Source organism: Gopherus flavomarginatus, chromosome 4, assembly GCF_025201925.1.
Source record: "Gopherus flavomarginatus isolate rGopFla2 chromosome 4, rGopFla2.mat.asm, whole genome shotgun sequence".
NCBI classification, from domain to species: Eukaryota; Metazoa; Chordata; order Testudines; family Testudinidae; genus Gopherus; species Gopherus flavomarginatus.
The window spans coordinates 146,102,690-146,119,027 of NC_066620.1; positions in this window are offsets into that span (position 1 = coordinate 146,102,690).

Below are 16,338 nucleotides of genomic sequence, written 5' to 3' on the forward strand. Positions count from 1 at the left end.
GGAGAGTATGTGAAAGTTGGCCTGTGTTCTATATACTTTCTGATAGAGAACTTCAGTCACCATAACTGTCAGTCTCCAGTTTGAGATGGTTAACGTACACTTAGTTCACTAAAATTATTTTTAAGAAAACAAAAATACTTTGATGTCATACAGGTAATTCTGAAATGTGTGTACATCTTTTTCACATCACGTGGGTGAAACAATCCCTTAAAATATAACTTTATTCTGTAGTAAAGTGACATCACTGATATCCATTTGAAACAAACTTATTAAAATATTTTATGTGTACTTTGAATTAAGCTATTTTAGAATATTAATATATTATACATATTGATAATGGATATTCTACTCTTAAAAATGTAGGTTTTAAAACCAAATTTGGTTTGAATTAAGATTTATAATATGGCAAGTAAATTGAAAGCTAAAACTATTAGGGAAATAGTAACTCTAGAAGTTCAGGAGCCAAATCTACTGACTATCATTTAAAAATGAGCCTAGGGAAGTATGTGCATGCTCATGGGAGGAGAAATGCTATGGTAACGACAGGGTCCATTAGCAGAATCCAAGGGTTTCTCCATAATAAGGTGAGATCATAGTGACAGAAGCTATTTCCAGTCCTCTTAAAGTTGGCTGCTCTTTTCCTTGCTCTTGCCTGCATTCTACCTTCTAACATCTACATTCTACATCCTTTGTTCTTCATCTCCTTACTTCCTCTTCTGTCCTTTCATCTGTATCCCTCTCTACTGTCCCCTCTGAAAGCCTTATGTTACCTCTCACTTCTGATTGACTCTCCTTGCATTCTTTCATTTTCCCTTCCCAGTCCAACTCCACTTGCCTCACTCCTTTTATATCTCCCCTTCAGTGGGAGAGTATTGTTCTTCTACTTTACACTGCTGGATCTATTTCTGACCCATTTTAGCAAAGCACAGCATGGAGCTTCAGCTAATGGTTCTCTGGAGTCCCACAGTGGGCTAATGTATTGTTACACACTAAAGAAAGCACTGGAGCAGTGCACATAAATATAAAATAGGACTCCCCCCCAAAAAATAATAATTTGTCCTCATATATGAACTTGTATTCAGAGATCTCAAAGATCTTCACAAAAATTAATTGTTAAATAACTTTTACCTCTGAAATGTATTAAGGCAGTTTGACAGATAGCTAAAGGGAGAATAGAAAGTTTCACATGTATAATTACACATTTTTAAAAATGATTCACCTAATGTAGCACAGCAGAATCTATTTTGATTTTCCTATGACTATTGTCTATCTTGCATAAAATACATCTTCCTAAAGGAGCAGAGAGTTCCTTAGAGTACCACCCCTGAAGTTCATTACTTAGGGCTGGTTTTCACTAGATCGACACTGCAGCAATCGGCAGCATGGGTCGATTTAGTGGGTCTAATGAAGACCCGCTAAATTGACGGCAGAGAGCTGTCTGGTTGACCCCGGTACTTCAGCTCTCTGAGAAGAGTCTGGGAAGTTAACCAGAGAGTGTCTCCCATTGATGCAGTGCAATGAAGACACCAGGGTAAGTCGACATAAGCTACGTTGACTCCAGCTACATTACTCATGTAGCTGGAGTAGTGTAACTTACTTCAGCTTACCCCAGTAGCAAAGACAAGCCCTTAGAGAGTTTGGTAACAATTGGTTTAACTACAACACTGAGTTGGAGAGCTCAATGCCCTACTACTGTAGTTATAACCTTAACTTTCTTAACAAAGAAAGTCTCACAGAATGCATTATTTATACAACTGTATCCATTGGGCAGTCTGAGACACTGATTGTATATGTGTTTAACAATTATTTCGTACCCTGTAATGTTTTATAAGTATCTCAAATACTAAATGGAATAAAATGGATGTCCTACTTTCAGATCCCCACTTATGTCATTAATGGATGTTTGCTCTAAAATGTTCTGCATTTATATCCAGTAGAGACAAGTAAAACTGAAAAGTGTCACTTTTACAGAGACAAGTAAAATTGAAAAGTGCACAACAGGAGGCAAGAGATTCTGTGGGACAGCTTAGAAATTTTCATTATAAATCATTAAGTACTGCAGGGAAAGATTTGCAGAGCTCAAGTGGAGATAAACTTGTCAACTGGCTTCAACAATAATTTTGTCTGAATATAAATAAATATAATGAGCGGGGGGGAGAGTACACACCGTAGATTTGGATGGACAGACAAACCACTGATATGATGGAGTTAATGTTGGCTATATGCCAACAAGTACACAAAGAGTTCAATATGTTAGCATGGTAACACTCTGTTGTTAACTCTCATGATTTTATCATGATCTTCATTATATTTGGTGTTTTTCTTGAAGTGCAGCTCCTGGAGTTATGTGGATTGCCTGAGAAACTCAGCTTTCTTTTTTTAAAGTAAATTTCTGTCCCTCATTGCTGAGCCTAATAGCTGGAAAATGTGACCCCTCAAAGCTCATGCACCAGAATGCAAATGAACCTCCAAATTCTCATTTTTAAAATTTTTGTGATTTATCAGTAAAATATGTGAATTTTGGGGAGCATAACACATGGTTTTTGAACCTTTGGGATTGGCAATACTGATAATCACAAGAGAAGAAGTGAAAGCCATTAATTGTGAAGGCGGAGTGTAATAAAGCTGTGGAACACAGGAGAGTTGATAAGATTATGGACTTTATTTCCTAGTCCCAGTCACCTCATACGAACTATGTTACAAATGGTTAATACTTGTGTCACATGATGGGGTCAGTATCAACCGGGCAATGGGCAAACAAGTTTATTTATATATATATATATATATTTGATTTAAACTGGAATCGAAAAATTTCTTTAAATGAGTTTCCCCCCACCCAGAACCTCCTTTTCTGGCTGGCCTTGCTTACTACTTGGCCTCCAAATTCTGCATTTTCTACATTTATAGTGTTGGTAATTCATTGCTGATGATGACAATATTGTCGCTATTCTCATCTATGGCTATATAGAAATTTGAAGTCCAAATCCTGATGCATGGAGTCAGTTGCACTGAGGGCATGGGAAGTCTGTATCTATGATGTTCAATGATGCAGCTCTATGACACTTTACACATGCAGCCTAGGGATGATTTCGTCGATCCTGTTCAAACCTGTTACATGTTGATCTTGTCAGAGGTGGCCAGTGAGTCCAGTTCTGAGCCATTTGTTCGAGCTCTTTGATACTGATGCAAGCCCACTGAAGACTGCTCTTCAGGTTATCTTTGAAGCACTTATACAGGCAACTCTTCTTTCATTTGCCTTGCCTCAGTTCCCCATACAAGATCTGTTTTGGGAGACAGTGGTCTTTCATTCAGATGACATGTCTGGGCCACCTACGTTGTGCTGTCAGTAGCATTTCCTCAGTGCTGGTGTTTGCTCTCTCAAGGACCTTAATATGGGTCACTTTATCTTGCCAGTGAATGCTTGTTATTGAGCAGCGGAAGTGCATGTGAAATTGCTCAAGCTGTTTAATGTGCTTTCTATATAGAGCCCATGTCTCAGATCCATACAGGAGAGATGTTAGAAGCACTGCACTGTAGATCTTCAGTTGTTGGAGAGATGAATGTCGGGTTGGTTATGGAGTTTTGTTTAGAGTAGGCCAAGGGCCTGGCTGGCTTTACTGATTCTGGAGGAAATTTCCTTATCAAGATAACCTCCACTCAAGATGGTGTTGCCCAAATACTTGAACTGATCCACATTTTTCAATTGTCTGTCTTGGATGAAGATGATTAGCTCTAGGGTATTGTATTGGATTACTGCAGGGATCGGCAACCTTTGGCACGCAGCTCGCCAGAGTAAGCACCCTGGCAGGCTGGGCTGGTTTGTTTACCTGAAGCATCTGCATGTTCGGCCAATTGTGGCTCGCACTGGCTATGGTTTGCCACTCCAGGCCAATGGCGGTGGCAGGAAGCGGCAGCCAGAACATCTTTTGGCTCGTACCACTTTTTGCAGCCCCTATTGGCCTGGAATGGTAAACTGCGGCCAGTGCAAGCCGCGATCAGCCGAACCTGTGGATACAACAGGTAAACAAACTGGCCAGGCCCACCAGGGTTCTTACCCTGGTGAGCCATATGCCAAAAGTTGCCAATCCCTGGATTACTGGTTGGAACAAGACTTCTGTCCTACCGAGAATGATGGTGAGCACAAAAATCTGGGATGCTTCATAAAACCTGTCGACGATGATCTGAAGGTTGTCATGTCTATGGGCCATCAAGACACAATCAGCTGCAAAAAGTGACTCAGTAAGAAGTCTCTCCAGTGCCTTGGTCTTAGCATTGACTTTTGAAGATCAAAGAGGGAGCCATCAAGTTGGTAGCGATGTATATGAAAGATTAATTAACGTATTTAATTTATTTAAAGAAATTAATAAACATGTATTATTTCTAACTCCACATATATATTAGGAACATTTCTAGGTCAAATATGAGATACCTGTTAACAGCATCTTTTAATAATTCACTTCTTGTAACACTAGAGGTCAGCCATTATGCCAGCAGTTATAAGCCCAGGAAGAAAATATTCTATTATAGTCACTTAGGTGCATAAAACTCCTTCTTCAGGACAACCTCTGTGCACATAATCTCAGCTCTAGAACTAAAATATGCCTTTCATTTTTATTAATAAAAATAATCATATTTTGACCAGTTTTACTCAGCATCCCGTGATGCCTCAAGACTAGCTAAATCTTAGTTACACATTTGGGTCAGAGCCTGCTCCCAGAGATCAATGAGAGCTGACACATTTCAAAAATGCAATTGGTCAACAGTTTTTTTTTTTTTCCTCCAATGGCACAGCCTAGTATATTTCACGGATGATTCAACTTTCACTCACAAATGGCAAGGCAAAGCAATCACCAATTTAGGAAAAGAAATATAATTTTTTTATTTTCTATTGTACTTTCCTTTAGCATTAGAATAAACCAGTATTATCAAATGGTCTGTATCAACCTCTTTTTTAAAAAAAAGAAAATGTGATAAAAATTACTTGTGAAAGGCTATAATGATTAATCAAATCTGCAGCTGTTCCATTTTAGGTTTTCTGGTTTTGTCCCAAGCAAGATTTCCTTTGCAAATGCATTAGACAAATGCTGTAATTTGGTATTTTCTCTTACTTATTAAAAATTACATTGGAAATGTAAAAATTCCTACCACATAATTATTCTCTTTGTGCGAAAATGCTTTCACAACTACAGAAAAATGACTTAATTGTTTTCAATATGCTCTGAATGTGCACATGTATAGAACGAATAAAGGAGTTTTCATAGTAGATGGCTCCAAACAGATTCCAAATAAATGAGAGAATGTGAATTTCTAGCATAGAGTGAGTGCTGTTTGTTTTGTCTAAGTATTTAGACATCAGCCAAATTCAGAAGTGCCTTCTTAGGCCTAGGTCCAAGGTCATTATGTAGGCACAGCAACCTGTTCACATACTTCATTTTGCAGGAGTAAGACCTTAATATGTTACGCTGGTTTAGACTTCCTTACCTCTGGGCAGAATAGGCCAGGGGCATCTAACTAAGTAGAAGGGGAGTTAACTTTATACCACCTTAGTCATCATTTTACTTCTGAAGTTGGCTTTGATGTCTCCTCCCTATCACTCTGAGATGTGTTTTTATTCTTAAAAGTTTCTCAGTAAGTTGTACAGACAGCATTATCAGAACCTAATTATGACTTGGAACCAGAAAATAAATTGCATTCCCCATACATTATTAATGCTCTTCAGATCCTCATTTGTCATGTTCAAGGTTATGTAGAGATGATATTCAAGGAATTCTAACTCCTTGCTACAGTCAATCCCATAATTCTTGCTCCTCACCACACCATCTTAAACTCCTGGCTAACATCAGAATTAGAGTACCATTCTCATGGTATTGTACAGAAAATGTAAGGATGAAAGGAAATTTTTTATAATGAAAATTAAGCTCAGTACTATAAAATAATTTAATTAACATTCTCAGCTAGATATTGACTAATGATCTGTGTGTGAGAAGAAACAATTAATTTGGTAGAACCAGATGATTACTGTATGCACATCTCTAGTACTTAGGTACAGTATGAACTACAATTAATCTGATTGCATGCTACATGATTAAGGGACGACATGAAATATTATTAACAGAACCAATTCAGTATTTTCGTCTAAAGAGTTGTAATTACCAGTTTAAGTGGTAAAAATGTCACAGATGGTTTATGACACTGGCAACACAAGAACTTAGACATTCTATAAACTTTTCTACCTTTACTTATACCAAGTACTCCTTGAGGTGTAAGAGACACTCAGTAAAAGTAAGTGTGGGAAAATCTTGCCTTAGGCCCCCAATTCCAGAAAGCACTCCAGCACAGGTTTAAGTCTACCCCTGTTCATCAAAGCCAAACCAAAGACTAACTTCTGGTGTTTTTAGGTTAGAATAAACTCACAAGAAATTCTGTCATACCACCCAGCTTCCTGAATCATGATTGTACAGAGTTCTCGTGAGTTTTGTGTGGCTCCAGGTTTTATACTGAATAATGCTATTTAATGAAACCCCAAAATGTTTCTTAACGTTACTATTTATTTCAGGGTAAGTAAACTCCAATTCCTAATAGAAAAGGTGAACATATACAGCTCTCTGTCAAGGACAATGAGAAAGAAAATGTACCATGAAGGCAAGAGTTATCCAAACAATCTAAAAAGTTTCAAAGCCTCTCCCATCCCATTCACCAGCATTTACATTTGCTAAAATTATGTCATTTTCTAAAAGAAAACTATATAGTAAATTAGATCCTGCCACATAGCCGGTGATCACTTAACACAGAGTTATACCAACAACAGCTGCTTAAACTTTTATAGTACCTTATCATTACAAGCCATCTCAAGGTGCTTTATAAAATAACATTAAAACTGAAGGTTAATCCATTTTGTAGATTTGCTGTTTAGATAAAATCTAATGGACCAAATTCATCCCCTGTGTAACTTCCAAGGTCTCAAGAGAGTTGCAGAAAGAATTAATGTAGTCCATTGAAAACAAATGTCTTATGTTTAGAGCGAAAAAAGAACTTTCAGACTAGAGCAAAAGGGGGTAGAGAGGGAGGCAATTTACTGGCCTGCCTTTTTAATAATCCCTTTGCTATTATTTCAGATATTTGGATTTGAATAAGTGCTTATTATTATTTCCTTCCTATCAATTTCTCCATCTCCTTGATCTTGCTGTGGCACCACAACCTTGCCTATATGTATGTGCCACTATGTCATCTATTGTGATGGAAATGATGTGATGTAAAAAAAAAAATCAGCATTACAGCTTCCCTTTAAGATTAGGAAGGAAAAGAGGATGAGCTGAGAAGAAACAAATCCCCATTTAAATACAAATAATTTTGACAATCAGAAAACATGCTAAATCTAAATGAATAAATACATTTCTTCATCTCTGAATAATCTTTAAAATAATCCTCCTGAAAGTCTCTTACATAAAACAAATGCAGTCATTGTTAATATCATTAAGCAATGACACCCATAAGGCAGATAACAGGTAAAAGAGTGATCACTTGGAATGACATATTTCAGCACTGAAGATTCATAAAGGTCAGAAGGGAAAGCAGTGGTCTAACCTCCCACATAACACAGACCATAGGACTTCCCTGAATTAATTCCTGTTTGAACCAGAGCATATCTTTAAAAAAAAAAATTCTAATCTCATTTTATGATTTCCCATTACAGAGAATTCACCACAACCCTTCTTGTTGTTCCAATGGTTAATTACCCTCACTTAAGAATTTGCACCTTATTTCTAGTCTGAGTTTGTCAAGCACCAGATTCCAGCCAGGAACCTGTTGGAAGGATTGGCTGGAAGGAGACCTGCAATAGTTGACATAAACAAGAGACCAAGAAAAGAGACAAGATTTTCAAAAATGGGTGCCTAAATTATGCTGCTACATTTTCACTAAGGTACCAAAAATTTACCTATTTTCAAAAGTGCTGAGGTCCCAACGTCTTCCACTGACTTCAAAACACTTATTTCAGTGCTTATTATAGAATTAGCTGCCTAATTTTAGATATATATTTTTGGAAATGCTAGAGTCACTAATTGAGAAAGGTAACTTTTAGAGCTTTTTGGGTGGAGCTGGTCAAAAAATGATTAATACAGTATGTTTCATGACACTTAAATTTGTCAATGTTTTGCAAATTTGAAAATTTCCATATTTTAATAAGAGAAAAAATGTTTTGTTTTGTCAAAATTCAGAAAATTGTCAAAAATAAACAATGTGTTTTTCCCAGAAAAGGACATTTTTAACAGAAAAAAGTTTTCAACGATTGTGAGCATCGTTTTGAATAATACATATTAAATTAACATGAAACTGAATTGAATTCTTACAAAAATCCCTTATTGAAAGATTTCTTTAAGTAAAATTAAAAATGTTTTAAATTCTGTGCTGACTAAATTTTGAATTATGTTTATTAACAAGTTAGGTAAACTATATAGCGTGGAATAGAATCTGATCCTTCATTTCTTCCACAACCTAGCTCCTACTGAACTCAGTGGTGTGCAGGTGTACAAAGAATACAGAAATGGTTCATAACTTAAATAAGTGCTTTTGACGGGTGCCAGACTGAGATCACTGAAAGCAAAAAAACCTCCGGTTATGTGTAGCACAAAATTGGCAAAACTTGTGTTAAACTCACTCAGGAGCCCCCACAATATATCTCTGATGTCCCCTCCCAAAAAATCCTTTGCTCATTTATCAATCTACGTGGAGAGATTGGATTAGGGTTGCCAATTTTGGTTCAACATAGTCCTGGAGGTTTCTTTAATTCTTTAATTAAACTTTAATTCCTGGAGACTTGAGAGTTGGCAACCCTAGGTTGGATACTGGATGCGTACATGGAAAAGCAGGGAGTAATCCTTCCTGCTAGATTGTAAAGTGACTGGAGAGCCACTCTAATTAGCATAAGCACCTGAACTAGGGATGTGGGAGGTGCTGCAACACCCCCAGGTTTTATGTGGGGCTCTGCACTTGGTCCCACACCTGGAGTCCTGGCTGCTGGCCCCAGCCATGCCCCCTCCCATTCCTGTCTGCATCACTCTCCTTCCCCAGAACCACAGCCTTGCTCTCAGCAGCGGCGGGAGGCTTGAACTGGGGAAGGGGGCACAGATCCTCCACTATCAATAGTGTTCCAGTGCTACTGCTGATTATGATATTTCAACTCAATACCTAAAGTAGTCACCATAGGCCATTTCATGCCCAGGGAGATAGGTGGAATATCTCTGACCTTGCCCATGACCACTCTGTGTGTGCCCATGCAGAGAGTTTATGGAGTGGACAGCTCTGTGACTTGGGGGGATGAATGCCCTCTGCCCCCAAATGTTGTATCCCTGATTGATTCCACTGCCTAGAGGAACTCTGCAGCAGGGGGCTGGATTTAGCTCTTAACATGAAACTTTGAGGTGCTGAAATGATGCATAGGGCCTCATGTACTGGGAAGAAGTACACCAGGGAGAACAGTTAACTTTCCATGTTTTATTTAATCCATCTCAGTTTAAACTGTCAGCAAGGGTAACATCTGATTTTATAGAATCATAGATTATTAGGGTTGGAAGGGACCTCAGGAGATTATCTAGTCCAACTCCCTGCTCAAAGCAGAACCCATCCCCAAACGGCCCCCTCAAGGATTGAACTCACAATCCTGCTTTAACAGGCCAATGCTCAAACCACTGAGCTATCCCTCCCTAGTTTATAACATGATTACTTGTCTCATCACCTAGGAACTGGACTAAGGCCACTAGCAAACTACAGGACCAAAGAAAGAGGTGTAACATGACAACAACATTGGTCACAACTGACCTGAGCCAAATTTGAACCTATAGTTTAATGGTTAAAAGCTATACTTCCTAGAAACAGAGACATGAACCATCAAGTCCCCCAACATTGTAAATCTACATTCTCATTAATTTAGCCTTGTTCTCAGAATATGCTCTCTTTTCAGTTTTCATTTCAAACATTTTGTGTTTCTAATTAATCTTCACAATAGGAATCACATTTTTAAATATATTCTCAAGATTGATTACTGCAGTTCTTCATGCCTCAGTGGGACATTGCACCGTAAAATTTTTTTATTAATGATGTGGAAGAAGGGATAAACAGTGCATTAATTGCATTTGCAGATGATACCAAATTAAGAGGTGTTGCAAACACTACTGAAGCATGAGAAATACAAAGGGATCTAAAAACACGAGAAATGAAGTATGAGCAGGAAATAACAAAATGAACTTCAGCCGGGAAAACTGCATACCAAATACACCTGGGGATTAATAATAATCCAAAACACAGATATGCAATAGGTGTAAGATACTTGCAAATACAATAACACTGAATGGAACCCAGGGCTCTAAACTGGCAGCAAATTAGAAACAAAGTGGCTTTGAGCTGCACATACAGCAATGCAATGTGACAGTGGAAAAAAAGGACAATTTTGTCTGTGTACAGTACACAGAATAATCAAATCATAGACCAAGGGGATGAGAGTCCCTCTCTGTATGTCAATGTGAGACCATACACCTAGAATACTCACAGTTCTGGGCACCTCATTATCAAAAACTGGAGGGAATTCAGAAGAGGGCAATAAAAATGATTTAAGCAGCTGGAAAGAGTTATTTATGAGGAACATTAAAAGAACATGAAAGTAATATGTATACAATATGGTAAAGGGGTTAGATACCCATTAGAATACTAGGAAACTCCCATCTTCTGTGGATCAGGAATAGAAGGGACAGTAACACACACTTACAGATGCTCTATTGCTTGAAGTACTTAAAATCAGGGTGAACATGTAACCCACTGGTCAGTACGTGCACATATCACTCCCTGTGCGCAATCCACAGAGGCTATTATGCTTGTTAGCCCCAGAAATTGGCTCTTTAGCTCAATCTGTAGAAATTCCTGCTTTCAGCTGTGACAGTTCCTGACTGAAGCCCCAGTGTGCATGCTAAGATAGTGGCTATCACATAGGTAGGGGCTTGCTTGGGATTCAGTCTGTCCTGGGCCTCTGTCCAGAGGAAGTACGCCAGTCAGTGGTGAGTGTATGTAATATGTTCCAGCTCTGCCTGATCCACAGGGGATGGGAATCTCTTACAGTCCCCCTCCAAATGCATAAGAATGGATCTGGCCCTAAAATGCTGCACTTTGCCCATTCCCAAGTAGCAAATGGAGTATTAGTTTTCACCTGGTGAATTTACTTGTGTGGGAATTGAAGCATTATGCATTTAATGACAGGCTGAGGGTGGGAAATAGTTAGGGCTATGATTTAATCACGGGTATTTTTAGTAAACGTCATGTACAGGTCACAGGCAAAAAACAAAAAATCACAGCCCGTGACTTGTACATAACTTATACCATAAACTCTTCTGATTGAATCTTGGGAGTGGGAGAGGCCAGGTGAGCCCACAGCCAGAGGGGCAGTCCTGAGAGGCCAGTGGCTGCTCTGGCTGCTGCCAGGAGGGGGAGTCCAAGGGGCCCCAGGGCAGCCTGCACCCCAGCCACTGCTCCGGGTACCCTGGGACCACTGCTTAAGTGGTCCCCGGGGCCAGTTGCATCGGGCCCACCAGAGCAGTGGCCAGTGTGGCTGGCAGTGGGTTGCCTGAGCGGCTCACTGCAGAACTGCTCCAGCAGCAGCTGGTGTGGCTGTCACCAGGGCAGCCTGAGCAGATGGCCCCGGACGGCCCTGGGGTCAGCAACACTGGCTGCTGCAGATGTCACAGAGGTTACAGGAAGCCAGGGAATCTGTGACTTCTGTGACCTCTATGACAAACAAGGAGCCCTATAAGTTGTTTTTTAGCATATTTCCTTTACATAATGAACTGTAAATTTGATAGAAGTATTTTGATGAAAGTTAGATACCTAACCTGTTTAGTGGGATTTTCAAAACCACGTATCTGCCTATCTATATCTAAATACCTTTGAAAATCTGGCCCTCTGTCATAAACAGATAAGTAAGAGTTAATAGAACAGAAGTACTTCATATCTCTTTTGCCTGTAAAGGGTTAACAAAACCAGTGAGCCTGGCTGTCACCTGACCAGAGGACCAATCAGGGGACAGGATACTTTTAAATCTTGAAGGAGGGAAGTTTTTGTGTGTGCTGTTAGATTTTGGTGATTGTTTACTCTGGGGGCTCAGAGGGACCAGACGTGCAACCAGGTTTCTCTCCAATCTCTCCGATACAAGCTCTTATAAGTTCAGAATAGTGAGTACTAGGTAGATAACGCGAGTTAGGTTATGTTTGTTTTCTTTATCTGCAAATGTGTATTTGGCTGGGAGGAGTTCAAATTTGTATTTTGCTGAAAGGATTTTAATTTGTACTTGTATACTTATGCTGGGAGGGTATTCTCATTGTCTATAGCTGAAAGACCCTGTACCTATTCCATTTTAAATTTACAAAGATAATTTTTACTGTTTTTCTCTCTTTAATTAAAAGTTTCTTGTTTAAGAACCTGATTTTTTTTTTATTCTGGTGTGAGACCCCGGGGGACTGGGTCTGGATTCACCAGGGAATTGGTGGGGAGAAAGGAGGGAAGGGGGAGAGAGAGGCTAGTTTCTCTCTGTGTTAGGATTACTGTCTCTCTCAGGGAGAGTCTGGGAGGGGGAGAGAGAAGGAAGGGGGGGGAAGGTGCTTTTTCCTCTCTGTTTAAGATTCAAGGAGTTTGAATCACAGTGATCTTCCAGGGTAACCCAGGGAGGTGAAGCCTGGGAGAGGCAACGGTGAGGGAAAGGGTTTACTTTCCTTGTGGTAAGATCCAGAGGGTCTGGGTCTTGGGGTTCCCCAGGCAAGGTCTTGGGGGGGACCAGAGTGTACCAGGCACTGGAATTCCTGGTTGGTGGCAACGCTACAGGTTCTAAGCTGGTAATTAAGCTTAGAAGAATTCATGCTGGTACCTCATTTTTGGACGCTAAGGTTCAGAGTGGGGAATTATACCATGACACCCTCTTTTTTAAAATCCAAGACCAGCCCTGAATGGTGCTGCACGTTGTGTGGATGTTTTCAGAGAACTATCCACAAAGACTTCAAGATCTCTTTCTTGAGTGGTCAAAGTTAATTTAGACCCCATAATTTTATTTATATAGTGGTATTATGTTTTCCAGTATGCATTACTTTGCATTTATCAACATTGAAATTAATCTTCCATTTTGTTGCCCAGTCACCCAGTTTTGTGAGATCCCTTTGTAACTCTTCACAGTCTGCTTTGGACTTAACTATCTTGAGTAATTTTGCAACATCTGCAAACTTTGCCATCTCACTGTTTACCCCATTTTCCAGATCATTTATGAATATGTTGAACAGCACTGGTCCTAATACAGGCCCTTAGGGGACACCACTGTTTACCTCTCTCCATTCTGAAAACTGACCATTTATTCCTCCTTTTTGTTTCGTATCTTTTAAACAGTTACTGATCCATGAGAGGACCTTCTCTCTTATCCCATGACATCTTACATTGCTTTAGATGCTTTGGTGAGGAACTTTGTCAAAGGCTTCCTGAAAATCTAAGTACACTATATCCACTGAATCCCCTTGTCCACATGCTTGTTGACCCCCTCAAAGATTTTCATCAAATATTTCCCTTTACAAAAATCATGTTGAGTCTTCCTCAACAAATCATGTTAATCTATGTGTCTGATAATTCTGTTATGCACTACAGTTTCAAAAAAATTGCCCTGGACTGAAGTTAGGTTTACTGGCCTGTAATTGCTGGGATCACCTCTGGAGCCTTTTTTAAAAATTTGTGTCACATTAGCAATCCTCCAGTCATCTGGTACAGAAGCTGATTTAAATGATATTTTACATACTACATTTACTAGTTTTGCAATTTCACATTTGAGTTCCTTCAGAACTCTTGGGTGAATACCATCTGGTCCTGGTGACTTATTACTGTTTAGTTTATCATTTTGTTCCAAAACCTCCTCTAAATGATACCTCAATCTGGGACAGTTCCTCAGATTTGTCACCTAAGAAGAATGACTCAGGTTTGGGAATCTTCCTCACATCATCAGCCATGAAGATCGATGCAAAGAATTCATTTAATTTCTCCTCAATGGCCTTATAGTCCTGAAGTGCTCCTTTAGCATCTTGATTGACCAGTGGCCCCACTGGTTGTTTATCAGGCTTCCTGTTTCTGATGTACTTAAAAAAAATTGCTGTTACTTTTTGAGTCTTTGGCTAGCTGTTTTTCAAATTCTGTTTTGGCCTTCCTATTACTTCACTTGCAAGAGTTTATGCGCCTTTCTATTTTCCTTAATAGGATTTATCTTCCACTTTTTAAAGGCTGCCTTTTTGCCTCTAAGTGCTTCTCTTACTTTGTTGTTTAGCCATTGTGGTGCTTTTTTGGTCCTCTTACTATGTTTTTTTTAAATTAGGGGTATTGAATTTGGTGTCTATTATGGTGTCTTTAAAAAGTTTCCATGCAACTTGCGAGGATTTCACTTTTGGCACTTTATCTTTTAATTTCTGCTTAACTAACTTCCTAATTTTTGTGCAGTTCCCATCTCTGAAATTAAATGCTACCATGGTGGGCTGCTGTGGTGTTTCCCCCCCAGAGGGATGTTAAATTTTATTATGTTATGGTCTCTGCTATGAAGTGGTTCAGCTATATTCACCTTTTGGACCAGATCCTGCGCTCTACTTAGGACTAAATCAGGAATTGCCTCTCCTCTTGCGATTTCCAGGACTAGCTGCTCCGAGAAGCAGTCACTTAAGGTGTCAAGAAACTTTATTTGTGCATCCCGTCTTCATGTGACATGTACCCAGTCAATATGGGGATAGTTGAAATCCCCCATTATTATTGAGTTTTTATTTTTATAGCCTCTCTAATCTTCCTGAGCATTTCATGGTCATCATCCTGGTCAGGTGGTCAGTAGTATATTCTACTGCTATATTCTTGTTATTCGAGCATGGAATTCGTATCCATAGAGAGTCTATGGTACAGTTTGGTTCATTTATGTTTTTTACTTCATTTGATTTCTTTCATACATAGTGCCACTCCCCGACCAGTATGACCTGTTCTCTTCTTCCGACATATTTTGTACATGCTGCTATTACTGTGTCCCATTGATTATCTTCATTCCACCAAGTTTCTGTGATGCCTATTATATCAATATACTCATTTAATATGAGCCTTCTAATTCATCCATTTGTATATAAGTACTTGTATATACTTGTATTTGTATATAAGCACGTAAAAATTGTAATTTTTTAGTTGTCTGCCATAACATGATTTAATTGAATGGGACTCTTTTTCATTTTATTGTTTCTCATCAGATTAGGGTGACCAGATGTCCTGATTTTGTAGGGACAGTCCTGATTTTTGGGTCTTTTTCTTAAATAGGCTCCTATTACCTCTTACCCCCTCCCAATTTTTCACACCTTACATCAGATCCTAACCATATTTTATCATCTTCCACCCTTTCCTCCTTACTAGGACATAGACAATCTCCATTAACAGATCTTCCCCTAAGGGATCTCTCTGTCCGAACCACATGCTCCTCCACACCTGTCAGCTTTTCCCCAGTCCTTAATTCAGGGATCAGCAACATTTGGTGTGTGGGCCAAGGTATGTGCTGGACGCCGCTTCCCGCAGCCTCCATTGGCCTGGAGTGGCGAATCGCAGCCAGTGGGAGCTGTGATTGCCCGAACCTGCGAACATGGCAGGTAAACAAACTGGTCCGGCCCACCAGGGTACTTATCCTGGTGGGCCGCATACCAAAGGTTGCTGATCCCTGCCTTAGTTTATAAAATAATCTACTATCTTTTTAATTTTATGTGCCAGCACTCTGGTTCTATTTTGATTTAGATGGAGCCTATCCTTTCCCAAAAGTTTCTCCTGTTCCCAACCAACTAAACTCCTCCCTTCACCATCGTCTCATCCATGCATTGAGACTCTGCATTTCTACCTATCTTACTGGCCCTGCATGTTGAATTGGAAGCTTTTCACAGAATGCTACCATGGAGGTCAATCTCTTACCTAGCAGCCTAAATTTGGCCTCCAGGATTTCTCTCCTATCTCTCCCTATGTCCTTGGTACCTACATGTACCATGACCACCAGCTCCTCCCCAGGCTGCCGAGAGCAGTTTCAGCCTCCGGTGAAAAAATTTTTTCGGGCCCCTCAGCAAGGGCAGACCTACTAAACATGACTGACAAAGCTGGGGAAGGCAGGCATTGGGCCCCATTCCGGACTGCTGGGCCCCGGTAATTTGTACTAGACTCTCCCTCCTCCCCCTCAGCCCTGCTCCTCCCCAGCACTACATATAAATCTGTCTAGATGTCTCCAAAGATCTGCAACCTTTGCACCAGGCCGGCAAGTCACCATGCAGTTCTCCA